The 15,571-nt window shown below is 39.8% G+C and overlaps 1 pseudogene across 1 annotated transcript; it reads left to right on the top strand.

The window, feature by feature from the left end:
* The first annotated feature begins 1,258 nt into the window (after positions 1–1,258).
* On the top strand, positions 1,259–4,093 carry LOC147480729 (boron transporter 1-like; annotated as a pseudogene). The gene is made up of 5 exons (XR_015205447.1): positions 1,259–1,386; positions 1,478–1,616; positions 1,883–1,970; positions 3,316–3,661; positions 3,749–4,093. The product of XR_015205447.1 is annotated as a boron transporter 1-like (transcript).
* The last annotated feature ends 11,478 nt before the right edge of the window (positions 4,094–15,571 follow it).

The following is a 15,571-nucleotide window of genomic DNA, read 5'->3' as shown; positions in this document are numbered from 1 at the left end:
CTCAGTTTTAATTTGATATCTTTTTTAGTTTAGCTTATTACTTTGCTGCTGGAGGAGCTTTAGCCTTTTGGGTTATCATTATTTTTATTGAGTTTACAATACTATATATTTGTTTCTGCTGTTGTGCACTGACAGTGAAGTTTTCCTGATACTCTTTTGACCCACATTGCATCTGCATCAAATCTACAGTCTCCTTTTCAACACTTTTCATATCTCTATATATTTCTAGCTTTCCTCCAAACCATCTCTGTGTATCTTTTCCATCTCTTTCTTTGTTATAGGCTATAGCACAAGCTGAGCTCTGAACCTTAGTTGAATTGTTTAAGAACAGCTGTGTTTTGTCCAGTTCAAGTACTGAATCATGTAATGCTGTTGTCATTATTGATGTTTGATAGTGTTTTGAACAACAGAACCTTGTTGAATTTCTCCATATGTGTATCTTGCCTTCTTGTTGAACTAAATTGACTTGTGAGCTATCTGTTCAGTAACCAAATCATGTAATAAGTTCAGCATAGAATACATTTCAAACCATCTCAGTGCACAGCCAATTCACAATGGTGGCACCACAACATCCATAAGAAAAGATTGCATACTGTGTCTTTCTGCCCCTAGTTCTTTTAAGCAAATTCAGCAAGACATTCCAGTTCGTATATTTAAAACCATGGAGGAGACCTTTGTACCTTTTCAAGGAATCAAGAATGATGTCAAAGCAAGGTTGACGTGCTATAAGCAAGATTGGACTGGTGGTTTCACTGCAGGGCTCAGGTATGTATCTCATGAGGAATCTCCAGATATTTCCTTACATAGTGTCAGATATTATGCGACGACAATGTTGTAACACGTTATGATTGTTTCCAGGATTTTGGCTCCAACAACTTACATATTTTTTCGCCTCTGCAATACCGGTCATTTCATTTGGAGAACAATTGGAGAGAAATACTGGTAAAAGCAAATTCTTAATTTCGATCAGCATAAAGATAGTACATTATCATTGTGTTTATGGTTATCTTTACAATCTGTAGCCTTCGCATTGTATTTCTATTTGTTTTAAGCTCAATACAGCTAAATGAATTTCTAGGGGTGTGTACACGAAATTTCTTTAACAAACATATAAACCACCAAATAATTATATCGAGTACACATCTTATGTTGTCAAATGCTATGATCTAATTTGTACTTGGTATCGACAGATGGGGTGATAACAGCCGCTCAAACGTTAGCGCCTACTGGCGCTTTGTGGGATCATACACTTTCGATCATTGGAGGTCAGCCTTTACTGATACTTGGAGTAGCAGAGCCCACTGTACTGATGTACACGTTCATGTTTAACTTTGTTAAAGATAGACCTGATTTAGGACCAAAGCTCTTCTTGGCATGGGCTGGATGGTATGTTATATCTTCTTCATTTGTAAGTCACAGTTTATTAAAGTTATTCGATATATTTATATGGTTTTTGTGCATACATTGTAATGTGCAGGGTTTGTGTGTGGACAGCAATCTTGTTGTTCTTGCTCGCTATCTTGGGAGCTTGCTCAATTATCAACAGGTTTACTCGCGTGGCAGGAGAACTGTTTGGTCTGCTTATAGCAATGCTATTCATGCAGCAAGCTATCACGGTAAGACCTAAAGCTGTTCATGTTCTCTAATTTCTTCTTACCTTGCTTCATGCTGTGAAGTTTCACTGAAGGCATGTAATTGGTAATGTTCAAGTTAAACGATGTTTCTCGGTCAGCTTGTACTTATGTTACAAAAACGTAGACTCTTTGATTGTCTATGGACAACTAATAATCTGAATGAAATTCTTAACTAGTAATAAATTCACTAATTAGTTCTACAAGTGCAGTTTTATGTCATTATTTTGATTTTCAGTTTAGTTTTCTAGGGACTTGTGGATGAGTTTCGTGTTCCAAATCGAGAAGCTTTAGGGCAAACAGAGTTTATACCATCTTGGAGATTCTGGCGAATGGAATGTTTGCTTTAGTCCTATCATTTGGCCTACTTCTGACAGCATTGAGAAGCCGAAAAGGCACGCTTCATGGCGATATGGAGCTGGTAAGCAATAATAGTGCGATTTATAAAGCATCAACACTGAACAGAAAGAACAAATATTTCACCAGTTCTGTGGTCTACAACTTATTAAGCTGTTGCACTCGCAATATTAAGTTATATATACAAAAATTGTGTTTCATTATGGTCTGACCTCCAACTTGTACCTGAAAAAGATTATATTTGTTATTTTTTACAGGCTGGCTTCGAGGTCTCATTGCAGACTATGGTGTGCCTTTGATGGTTCTAGTCTGGACTGGAGTTTCCTACATACCAACCAGTAGTGTTCCTCATGGGATTCCACGACGCCTTTTCAGTCCAAATCCATGGTCACCTGGTGCCTATGAAAATTGGATGGTTGTCAAGGTATGTCTCATTGATCTTACCTTTGGACACAAGCGATTCCTGTTTTTCTGTATAAATAACTGCTTGGACTGATAGATCGTTGGTAACTTAAGGACAATAACTGTGGTTTACAATTTATAATTAAATTTACAGGATATGCTGAACGTCCGGTACTGTACATAATTGGAGCTTTTATTCCAGCAACAATGATTGCAGTTCTATATTACTTTGATCACAGTGTGGCATCTCAACTTGCTCAGCAAAAGGAGTTCAATTTGAGAAAGCCGCCTTCATTCCATTACGATTTACTTCTTTTTAGGCTTTTGGTATAAAATCTCTAATTCCCTTCATGGTTTTCACATAAATATTCGTAATGGCTTTCTATAGTGTGATATATCTCCACTGAGATGCTAATATGCCTGATTTTTTATCAGACCTTAGTGTGTGGGCTTCTAGGTATCCCTCCAGCAAATGGTGTCATCCCAAGCAGTCTCCGATGCATACAAAAGTCTGGCTACTCTTAAGCATCAAGTAAGCTATCCATGGATCCCTCTTTACACTGAAACTTAGTACAACCAAGTTGCGGTTCAATTTTCCTGTCACATCATTCTTAAATTAGTATGGATGATGTGGCGCAAGAGGTTTCTTGTTCACAACTATCTGACTGTTGCCTAATATAACTGGTTTTGGCAGTTGCTTCGTAGCAGGCTCGTGGCCACCGCACACAGAAGTATGGGCAAGAATGCAAGCTTGGGACAACTCTATGGAAATATGCAAGAAACTTACCAACAGATGCAAACTCCATTGATCTACCAAGATGCATCAGCTAGGTACTACACCAACATTTCTTCAGTTGAATATGTATTTCAGTTCAAGTCCAGGCTCATCCTAACTAGTTTAAGATCTCTAGCGCAGTCAAATAACTCTGTCCCAATTATTTTCTTGAGCAGGGACTAAACGAGTTGAAAGAATCAACAGTTCAGTTGGCTTCAAGCATGGGAAATATCGATGCCCCAGTAGATGAGACGATATTTGACATTGAGAAGGAAATTGATGATTTGTTACCTGTTGAGGTCAAAGAGCAGAGGGTTAGCAACTTGCTTCAATCTACAATGGTGGGAGGCTGTGTTGCAGCCATGCCTTTGCTAAAAATGATCCCAACATCAGTACTCTGGGGTTACTTTGCCTTCATGGCCATTGAAAGCTTACCTGGGAACCAATTTTGGGAGAGGATCCTATTACTCTTCACTGCTCCTAGCCGAAGATACAAGTATACTCTCATTCTTTTGTCCAGACATGCTTGTCTTTACCTTTCACCATTTTTTCTAAACTCAGTGACTGACCTTCTTCATTGCAGGGTGCTTGAGGAGTACCATGCCACTTTTGTAGAAACCGTGCCTTTCAAGACAATTGCTACTTTACAATTTTCCAGACAACTTACTTACTCATGTGTTTTGGAATTACATGGGTTCCATTAGCTGGGGTTCTTTTCCCCTACTGATCATGTTATTAGTTCCGGTTAGACAATACTTCCTGCCCAAGTTTTTAAAGGGGGCACACCTTTCAAGATTTAGATGCTGCAGAGTATGAAGAAGCACCAGCTTTACCATTCCACCCTCACTTGTGTAAGTTCAAGCTCCTAAAGAAGATAAAATCAATTTCTAGTACTTGGAATACTGTTTCGTTTATATACAGTATTTAAAATAAGAAGCACGAACTTTGTGTGCAAGTAACTATGTTAAGGTCATTATTATGTTCAACTAAGATTATACTCACATATTGGATGTCTCTAGCAGGAGGGCTTAAACGGGTGTTTTGCAGAGACTGGTGAAGTTCTGGATGAGATGATTACTCGCAGCCGCGGTGAGATTCGGCATACAAGCAGTCCCAAGGTAACAAGTTCCACATCGACCCCAATGAAAGATTCTAAAAGCGTTCAGAGCCCAAGGTACTTGGACAAAGCATTCAGCCCTCGTGTAAGTGTACTGCGAGGGGCGCGAAGTCCTCAGCTTGGTGGAAGAGGGCCACTCAGTCCAAGGACTGGAGAAGCCAAACCATCTAAATTGGGAAAGGGTGCTCAAGGCTCGCCTTTGAATTAACCATATACTTGGTTAATTAGTGTGTGGTTTTACTGGGAATATCTAGTACTTCGTTTCTTAAGTTGTCTTTGGTGCTGCGTTCTGACATTTAATTTTGTATATCTCCTCTGTTGTATAATTTTCTAAAAGGCGTTTGTAATATAGAAATAATACAGTGAATGTGCTCCGCTTCAAAGTATTTTACTTCCATTTCCTCTCCTTGAAAAAATGTCTACAACAGTTATTACCGTTCAGTATGCATCTGTACAGGATACACCTGAAAACATCATTTTGTATCATTGTTTGTGGGCATTTACTTCATGTATCACTGCAGAGACATGTGGGCTAAGTTGAGCAATATTAGTCTGCAGATATGCAAAAGAAGATCAGATGAACTGATTATCTCAAAAGGGTGTCAAAAGGCCTAGCATTAGAGGTTCATACTGCTCGCTTTATAGGTGCCCTTTAGCTCTAGGTGATACGTTTCTCAGTAGGTTGTATTGATGGATTTTTCTTTTTTCTTTTCCTTTCCTCTTTTCCTTTTGAATTCAACGCCAACATGATAGATGGCCATCAAAATCAAGATGTGCTTAGTTCAGCACAACGTACCTGAATTTTGGTCTAAGAATGATAGTTCAAATTAAGCGAATAGCTTCCGAATCGGAGATTCCTCTATCGAAACAAAGCTAACATTCAATTTACCAGCTCACGTCTACTACTTACAGAGAGAAGGAAGCAAGAACGCATAATGTACTTCACATTAGAATTAAATGGACTCTAAAATAGATTTCAGAGACTAATACCAACATGATACTGGATAAACGAGTAGAAGGATAATGAGAGAAAGAGCTTACTTTCTGCATTAACACAAGTTGATTATCTAAACTGCCCAAAAAATAAAAATGCTGATATTCAAATATAGGTGGGCGGAAAGCAAAAGTTGAAGACTTGGAAGTCCTCGTAAGTTCTAGGATAGCACTGCATCTTTATCCATACATTGATACATACACTAAATAATGAGCTTGTACCCACATTAATCATCGCACGTAATTAATTGTCTTAACAAAAAAGAATAATCAAAGAAAGATACAGACATCATTTCAACATTCTATGGCTTTCATGGAAACACAAATAAACATCTTTACAACCTATAGACTAGTTGTAGCGTTTCGTCCTCATGGAAATCCACTCATTGGTACCTGACAAAAGCGCTGATGTTTGAAAACATCAATGGCACAATCCACAGCAGGATGTATTGCATTCAGAGAACTAAACTTCGCTAAACAGGGGTTGATGGAAGAGTAGTGAAAGTAAGGGAAAGACAGCAAAGGCTGTGCTTCACTCACATCACATTCCCTCACAAACAAAGAACTGGGGCCGGAAACAATTCAAAGTTGAACATAATTGTACGTGTTTGCAATATGTAGTTTTCATGCCATTGACTTGCCCCGTTGCCCGTGGCTTTTTCAGTCTTTGTGTAATAATTTCAAGGATCCTGGTTCTTACTTTTGGAAGTACTCTGTTTTTGCAGTGGAAGCTTTTTTAAAAGTACGCCTATCATTCTATGTAGAAAGACACTAATCAGCTGATCCATTAGTGGTCCATGAATACCATGACCATTCTTTTCCCCTTCACGTTCTGTGGAAGTGGTGAAGTACTGAAATAAATGTTTGGCTTTGAACATATTGTACTATTGTTAAATCTCGAGGACAATAATCCATATAGAAGGTCTTCATACCTTAACCAAGTGGCCTTGGCAATCAAAGATAGAAAAATGAAGTTTCAGACTCACAAAATGAAGAAAATCTATAAAAGTTTCTAAGTTTCTCAAAGGTCCATCCTAAATATCATAATTGACATCATTTGTGTTGTATCCCAACTACCGGACTTCCCAGGGATCATATGCGCCCATTCAACTCTATAGAGACAAAATCAGATCAGATAGTTGGGGGAGTTATTCCTTCCAACAAGAACTTAGGAAGTACAGATCATTTCAATGCTATCCCAAGCCTGCTGCAAACACCAAAAGGATTGTCGGATCTTTACCCTGTTGCCAAATAGTAAATACCTACAAGTCCGCCACAAAAAATTTGTCGAATAACTTTCTCTAAGATGAGTAAACCCTTCCTTCAGTCTCCACAATGTGTGTATAATGTATATTAACCAGGCAGTTTTTTTCCTTTGACTGCAGACTTAAAAGGGATTATCCCCTATATATTGCGACTAATGGCTTATGATTTACGAATTCTCTCCACCCAAGTTAGCATACTGACATCTATCAAAGCGAATTTTTCCTACAAAGTGAACCAGTAAGAAGGCAGTCCTTTAAAATGGTAACTCTTTCGGGTAGTTAAATGATTCTGCGCACATATTGCACAGAAAGACACCCAGGGACACAAAAACAGAGACAAGTCAACAATAAATCAATAAGATAATTTCTTTGGGTTTATCATCAGTAAATTCTTAGGATACATGATGACTAGGCCAGGTGGAAACAAATCAGGATCGAAACTGTCAACAAAATGCCTTCTCGGCGTCAAAGAAAAATTGGCGACTTACGGAGGGCTTGGTACTTACTAAAATCGGCTTTATCTCGGTATTACGTCGATCTTGAGTCCTTTTTCCAAACATTGAAAGGCCGTCAATTTGGGCCGGAGGATTTGTGAATTTGCATTCGATCATTTGAAAGCTTTTAGTCCAACCTCCGGTTCTTACCCGGTCCGACAGCGGGAGGGCGGCTATGGAGTGCATGTTAGCGCCGATCATCATCGCAGTAAGTCTTCGTCTTATTTGATTGGCGGTGGCGATAAATCTATATTCTTTGTTAGCAAGACTCTTACAAGCTGCTGAAACAAGATATTCTCGAGTGGAAAATTGCATTGGCTTTGGTTCATCTTTGCCCGGCGTCTTAAACTTCTTATTTCGAGGGGCCGAGTCGTCAAAGTTTATCACGGAATATCCGCTGCGAAAGCACCCGTAATGCTTTCGGGGAATCAAATTAAGCCTCGCGGAGATGGAAAGTTACCTTAAGCTTATAGCATTGTGTTTGAAACTTCGCCTGACTGAGAAAGGACAAGCTTTAGGCCATTTAATGGCTGATTTTCCGATTGAGGATATTCTTATGTCGGACGGCGTTACTAGGCGAAGAGATGTAAAATCGACAACCGCCATTACCTCTCGGGGATGATGATTTGCCAAAACTTATCGGATGTATCTGGCGATTGTTGGATTATTTTACAGCGATGGTTCGCATAATAAATATGGCTCGGTATTGGGTGTGTAATCTTGCAAACCGAATGGAGAAAAACCCGAGAAGTCGATGCGTTTGGGTTTTGGCTTCAAATAATGAGGGCCGAGAATGCTGAAAAGCTGTCATTTTCGCGGCGCTTGCTCTTCACTTGAAGGCGACTAAACTTGATTATTCACAGATTCTAAGGTTTTGCAGCCGGTTTGGTGGATCATTATGCGGCTTCGTGGCGATAGAATGGCGGCTTATGTGGACTTAATTCGCCGGTTGTTCGAAATTTTGATTCTATCATATTGTGCGGCGTCCGCGTCATGACGTCGCGACATGCGGATTCTCTTGCTTATTTATCCGGCGGTTAAGTCGGATAAGCCTCGCCCGGATAACCATTGAATTTCAAAGGAACCCGAGTATCGATCTGTCCATCGAGGATGTCGCGATATATGCATCGCTGGGAGTTGTTTTTCATCTGGACATTTCCGGAGGAATCGCGTTATGCCAATTTGATATCTCCATCGCATTTCGGGCGCAAAGCGTGATCTTGATAATCAAGGCATCATTGCAGAAAAGCAGCGATCCACAACTTATGCTATCAGATGACCACAATGATGATCGTCAATGATATTGTCTCGGTTCATACCACCGACGGCGATCATGAAGCGACAATGCTCCGGAGGTTTCACGATATAGAGCTAAGTTTTCCACTTACACCTTGTGATGAAGATGATTGGCGTCTTCCTTATATCGCATATTTACATGATCATCTTGCCTCCGTCATCATAAAGTGAGTGATAGGTGTCAAAGCGATGCTTGGAAATATTGTCTCATATCGACTTGAACGATTACATTTGCAACTTTATCGCCAAAGGCACAAGTCTTAACCCTATGCCGTTGTCTCGGCAAAGAAAGAAGGTTTGCTCGATCTGGCGGAAATTCATTCGGGCCTATGTGGGAACCACTCGAGGCGAAGTCTGGCTCGCTCATGACAACCGACACAAAGGATCTTTGGTGGCGATACATGCAAAAGGATGCTAAGCGTTTGCCGAAGTGTGTTCCTTGTCGGAAATATGCTAACATGGGAAATCTTCGACCAACGGAACTTCATCCAATTTTGAGCCCTTGGCGTTTGCAAAGTGGGGTCTTGACATCGTCGGTCCTCTTCAAAAGCTCTGGCGTGTTAGTTTTCTTCTCGTCGCGCTGATTATTTTACCAAGTGTTTGAAGCTATGCCCTTAGCCTAGATCCATGCTTCGGATGTTAAAAATTCTTATGGCGAGACATTGTTTGTCGTTTGGTATTCCAACATCATTGACTTAGACAATGGCAAACAATTTGATCTTGAAGAAATTTGACAATTTTGTTCGACTTGAAGATTAATCACAATTTCACCGGCACCATACCATCCTCGAGCTAATGGACAATATTTGAAGCTACTAACAAATCCATTCTTGCAATGCTCAGCGACGACTTCAACGGGCCAAAGGAAATTGGGTTAAGGAACTTCCTAGCGGTTATGTGGGCTTATCGAACCACACCTAAGCATTCAACTGGATTTTCTCCGTTTAATCGCTTTTACGAGTGCGGAGGCGGTCTTGCCCTACAGAGTTGATGACACCAACCACCGCGAACTTCTAGCGTGGAATTGGAGTCGAATGATCAGCACTTGCTCAAAGCCAAAGCCTTGATAGATGAGACAAAGAGATGTGGGTCTTCTTCGCGAGTTAATTAAGTTATCAAGCTGATATGAAGCGAAAATATGACAAGAAAGTTAGACTTAAAGTGTTTGAGAAAGATGATTGGGTACTCTGGCCGAAAAGCGAGGTTGATAGATTAGGTAAATTTGGAGAAAATTGGACAGTCCATACATCATAGATCGCCCTACCACCAAAGGATCTTATTTTCTCCGAGATTTAGATGGGAATGTTCTCGATAAAGCCGTGGAATCGTTTCATCTGCATGAAGTTCTATAAGTAGATTTTAGTTGTGTTTTTCCGTTATCCCGGAGAAATAAAATAATACAATATCTAGTTTGTTACCGGTTCGGGCATGTATTTTCCGTTGTTATCTTTGCATTTTGTAAGACTTCGGTAATCAATAAAAAGCGGGTTATTTCGCCGGTTCAATGGTATGATTTTGGTTTTAGCGAACCTTATAATCATTTACGACAAAATCTGGCCGAAATTACCCGTTTAATTTCGATCGGGTCTAAGTTGAACGCTTTTAAACAAACAGTTCATTACTATCGCTACACCAAAATCTGACGAAGTTACCACGTTTAATTTCGTCAGTCTAAGTCGAACGCTTTTACGCTCGCTTAGCCGTTACTATCGCTACAACAAAATCGGCGAAGTTTGGCGTTTAGCTTTGTCGGTCTAAGTTTGAGCAGCTTTTCATTTCGCTTAGTTCATTACTATCGCTACACCAAAATCTGACGAAGTTACCACGTTTAGCTTTGTCAGTCTAAGTTGAACGCTTTTACGCTCGCTTAGTTCATTACTATCGCTACACCAAAATCTGGCGAAGTTACCACGTTTAATTTCGATGGATCCTAAAGTCGAGCACGCTACGGCTCGCTTAAGCAGCGTTACTATCTTCCTACAACAAAATCGGCGAAATTACCCACGTTTAATTTCGTCGGTCTAAGATGAGCAGCTTTTTACGCTTTCGCTTAGTTCATTACTATCGCTACACCAAAATCGGACGGTTAAAGCGTTTAGCTTTGTCGGTCTAAGTTTGAGCGGCACTTTACGCTTAGTCGTTATTTTTGCTCACGACAAAATCGCGAAATTACCACGTTTAATTTCGTGGGTCTAAGTTGAACAGCTTTTATCGCATTATATTATTATCATACGACAAAATCTGACGAACTTACCACATTTAATTTTCGTCCGTCTAAATTGAACGATTTTACATTTCCGCTTAGTCGGTTACTTTCGCTATGTATGACAACATCGATGAAGTGCCCGTTTAGTTCGCGTCGATTCGCATCGAACATTTTTAAGCTCAATCTAATTTTGCAAGCTTAAAGTTAGCATTGGGGCGTTTCAACAACATTGTCAGTTTTCCATAGGTATGTTATTTGACATCACACTGATATTCAATAGCCAACACATACTTTATTTTCATAAAAATAATTTTTAGCTCTACGGTATTACATACTCGCAATCACATGTTCATTGGTTTGGGAAAATCCAATGGTTTCTTCCCAACTTTTCGCATATACAACTCGTACAAATCTTTGTAATTCATCTTCTCACGTTCTAGTTCATCTCCCGTTTCTACTAAAGTCTCTGTCAGTTGTCTTACGGACGATTCACAGTGTGCCATTTGCACATGATCTTGGCCGAGCCGCTCGTTTAAATCTGTCATTCGCTTGTTATTTTTCTCAACCTCTTTTTGCGCACGTTTAAGTTCCTGATCTTTGGTCGCCACGAGTGACTTCAATTCTATCACATCTGCTTTTAAGTGTTTGTGTTCCTCCGTTATCTCACAGGCTTTCCCAAATTCTTCAGACGCATCATCTCTCCTCTGCTTCTTCCGTCCGCTCGGTTAAGTTTTTGTTTTCGTCTTCTAACTTTTTGATGGTTCCGCTTAACGCTTTGTTTGCCTCTTCCAATTTTTGGTTGAGTATCTTCGCTTTCTTTATTTCTTCTAAGGCATTGACTTCATTCAGAACGATATTTTTCTTCACGACTTTTTCATGAATTTCTTTGGCCCGTACTACCGCCGTTTTAACCTGCGGAAAAAAATATATATATATATATCTGAGTTCATCATTTTTTTGACTTAAACACAAGTTTGCAATAACTGATAAAAATAATACTATCATACCTGGTTTATACTATCGAAGATCATTGACATTGCTCTGTCATATTCTCCGATGTTCTCGTGTATTACGGTCACATTTTTTGATATTTTTGAGCCCCATCGTGGCGTAATCCCGGCGACTCCTTCGCCGTTTTCGGACTTGAACATCTACGCTTCAACTACCAATTTCATCGGATTAGTGTTGGACACTCATTTCTTTACCGTCCTAACGCCAATAATAAAATCAGCGATCAACTTACCATTAACGATTTACGTGGTTTTCCTCCATCGTAGTATTACCCACGGCGCCACTTGCGGTGGTTGTTGGATTCGTTATCCTGCATTTTGCTTTGCCGTTTATTTTCTTTCACCGACTTTGTGATCATTGCACTATCTTTTGTCCGTATCACTGTTTCATTCTTTTCTGTATATACCAAACCCGAGCGAGATATTACATTTCACCACACTTTTACATATTTATGTTTTCTACTGATTGCATACCTTTTCCTCTTGGTGTTCCGTATGTATTATATTTAAATGCAGGATGTTTGGTGCATTGTAGTCTCCGTCCCTCGAGGCATCATACATTAATACCGTGGGTTGTCTCTCTTGGTCTCCGTTAAGCGTTTTTTCTTGTGGCACATCTTCTTTTATGCAGTTCATTTTTTTGCTTGGCAAACTTCGGCACTAATTCTCGCCGTGTTAACTCCGTTCCATCTTCTTTTTCACTATCGCATTTGCCGAATATTGCATTCGAGACTCTTATTCTTCTTTGCCATTTAAGCTTTTGTGTCTCCTTGGACCTATCGGGCCGTTGTTCGATACCCCATAATTTCGAAATCGGCGATATCATCAAAGTAGCTCGGATCTACCAATCTTTCATCGAGCATTCATGAAAGAAGAACCGAAGATTGCTCTCCACTTCCTTGTCAATTCAATATGCGGTAGTATACTCGCGTTTTACGTTAGACACAAAAATAACTTCGTGTTAGTCAGCGGTTTAATCGTAGTATAGTTTTCAATACTTATGTTTTGGCTTACCTCGAAATTTGTTCGGCACTTTAAACTCACAGCCGGATTCCACTTCCCTCGCCATGGCGATGCAGAAATCTATCCCATCCGGGTATACTTTTGGAAACCCTTTTAAAACTTCTATTTGAATCTTGAATTCAATTTCAAATTTTATGTACCCTTTCGTCGGTTATGGCTTTTCGGTCGATTATCAGCGAAAATTTCTTGAGCCCCGAACCTTACGTTAAATTCATTTTTGTAAGCGGTAGCTCGTAAAGATTAGCCCGAGCGATATTGGCGGTTGTCCGGTGCAATTTGCCACCACTCCGATAATTAAGCTATTTCTTTGCTCAGCGGAATTGCGTTCACCGCAATTTAATTGTTTTAGCCATTACTACTTCATCTTCTTCGACTTCGTTTCAAACTTCGTTACGCTTCATCCATCTCAAATTTTCGAGTCCTAGTATTTTACGTATTTCCTTAGCGACCATCGGCGGTTCGGATGGTCATTTGTATCTGTCACCTTCTTTCCACCTCACCAAGTCTGCTCGGTCATCGAGTTTTTTCTTCTCGATTATATTTCATCCGTATATTACGGTAGTTTCACGGAAAAAAACACATAGCATCGGATTCGGATAGATTGAAAATCGGAATGTAAAGCTCGAAACCGCCCAACAAAACAAAATAGAACTGGTCCCAAAACTTAATTAAGTTGGGCCCAAACAAAACATTTAAATTACGACCCACACAACTTAAAATAGAATCCGGGCCCAAACCCAACCGACCCACTTAGTCTTGACCCAAGCCCAAGCCCAAGTTCGGTTTGTTACCGTTCATCTTCTCTAGCTCCATCGGCCCACTAACAATCCGGCCACCCTTCTGCCACCACCGGCAACCTTTACACAAAAAACCCAGCGGTTTGGTTCTCTGTAAAACCCCTATCCACCGATACCCTCAACACGCGATTTTGTTATACTGACAAAATCGAGGTCGACGCCATTAATGGCTCCTCTGCCGGTGGTGTGAATCACAAAGACAAAATCCCAACCCCCCTAAAAGCGTTCATATGGATAAGAATCACAGCTACAAACACTTGCGTCTTCTTCCTCATTCTTTTCAGTCCAGAGGTTCCACATAATTCAAAGCGGCAGAAATTACAATGGGCAATAACCATATGAACTTGGTGAGAATCGAGATTGGGATTTTAAATAGTGCGATAAAGGATGAACTTCCTTAAAAAGGCGTGTTTATAACTGAATGCACGCGAGAGGAGGAAAATTCTCCTTCACTGGAAAATACACTGTGATGTGATTCCTAGAGTGGATATATTGAATTGATCCGGCGACCTCCAACATCATTGGCGTTTCTCGGCATAATAGAAGTGCAACTAAGAGCTATTTCTAGAGCGGTTGGTTTTTCAAGCGGGGAAAGACATGCTTTGGAAAAACTATATGAATGGAGCGAGCTTGACTATGATGGTGAGAGAACATGCACGGGTTAGTCAAAGCGCTTGACGGAACAAGCTTCAAAACTTCTCTTATGGGCGTCTATTACGTTGGATGAGAATACAATTTTTATGGATGGGATGTCGCGACTACGGCTTATATAGGTTTCTGAGGTTTTCAATCTTTGGTGGGATTCTTCTCCAACTCGACTTCATCTCTACACTCAATTCTTATCTTATCCGAACACTTTGAGTCCAATTCGTTTTTAAATTCCTTTTATTAATATTATTACTAAACTGCCCCTCTATTTAATTTTTAACGATATAATCCGCGTATCGCTATTCCGCTGGCACGCGTCGTCGAATTCAAATTTCGTATTTTTCGTGTCGCGTTGATCTGATTTTTGGCAATCGATTTCTTTTGCAATTTTATTTACGTGCATATTTTATTTTTTCTATGCCTTTTCGGCCTTCTTTTATTACATTGCGTCCTGTATACGTTAATTTGACATTATGTCGTTTCCGATAAATTCACGAATTTTTTCCGATTGCCATTTTCCTATCATTTACGTCCACACGACACTTTGTTATACATTCCGCTTGCTCTTTTCTTATTCCAAGTTTTCCTTGATTTTCTTCTCTTCTTTGCCATGTGAACTTTGTTCGCATGACAAAGAAGCGATATTTCGACCCCACCTACGTGTGACGTCCATTGGTAGGAGTCTCTATTTTATTCATTTAATCGGGGGCTAAAGCCCAATTTGCAATACCATGGATCAATGTACGGGCCCATTAACTCATGTGTCTAAAATTTTGAACCTTAGCCACATGGCTTGCCACTAATGTACATTGATTTATGTCGATTCATTTCTTATCAAAGAGATAATTATCGGTTGAGAGTTATATTATATCACAATGACTCAAGCTACAAGAATACTTGAGCTACAAGGATTCTCTACTCTACCTATATAAATACAAAACTATTTTTTCATTTAGAACCACGTTCTTGAGACTTGATCCCAACGATAATTTGGAGTGCGTAGGCAACCATAAAGGTCTGATCTCATCATTCCCCCGATCACCATCATTTTTCTAATTACTTTTCTACGTTCTTCGTCTTTTTATCAACACTTGGTGTTTTGATCATATTTGGTCGAAACACCTATATTACTTCATCTCATCATGCTTTCTTGAGTACAGTCGATGATGTGCAAGAACCAAAGAACTTTATAGAAGCTAATTCTCATCCAGTATGGAGAAAAGCGATGCAAGAAGAACTTCGTGATCTAGACGAAATTAAACTTGGGAGATTATTATGCTAAATTACGGAAAGAAAACAGTTGATTGTCATTGGGTGTTCAGAAACAAGTTCAACAGTGATGGTTCTTTAGAGAGGCCTAAAGCTCAACTCATTGCAAGGGGATTCACCCAAACATATAGTCATGACTACAAGGAGACTTTTGCACCAGTTGCTAAGATGAACACGTTTAGAGTTCTTGTATCTCTAGCTGTAAATCAAGGCTGGAAATTGTTTCAGATGGATGTTAAAAATGTCTTCTTATACGGCGATCTTAAAGAAGAAGGGTATATGAGCATC

The sequence above is a fragment of the Coptis chinensis genome, chromosome 8, assembly GCF_015680905.1.
Source record: "Coptis chinensis isolate HL-2020 chromosome 8, ASM1568090v1, whole genome shotgun sequence".
In the NCBI taxonomy this organism is placed as follows: Eukaryota; Viridiplantae; Streptophyta; class Magnoliopsida; order Ranunculales; family Ranunculaceae; genus Coptis; species Coptis chinensis.
Note: the sequence above shows the minus strand (reverse complement) of the source record. Positions and strands in the feature narration are given on the sequence as shown.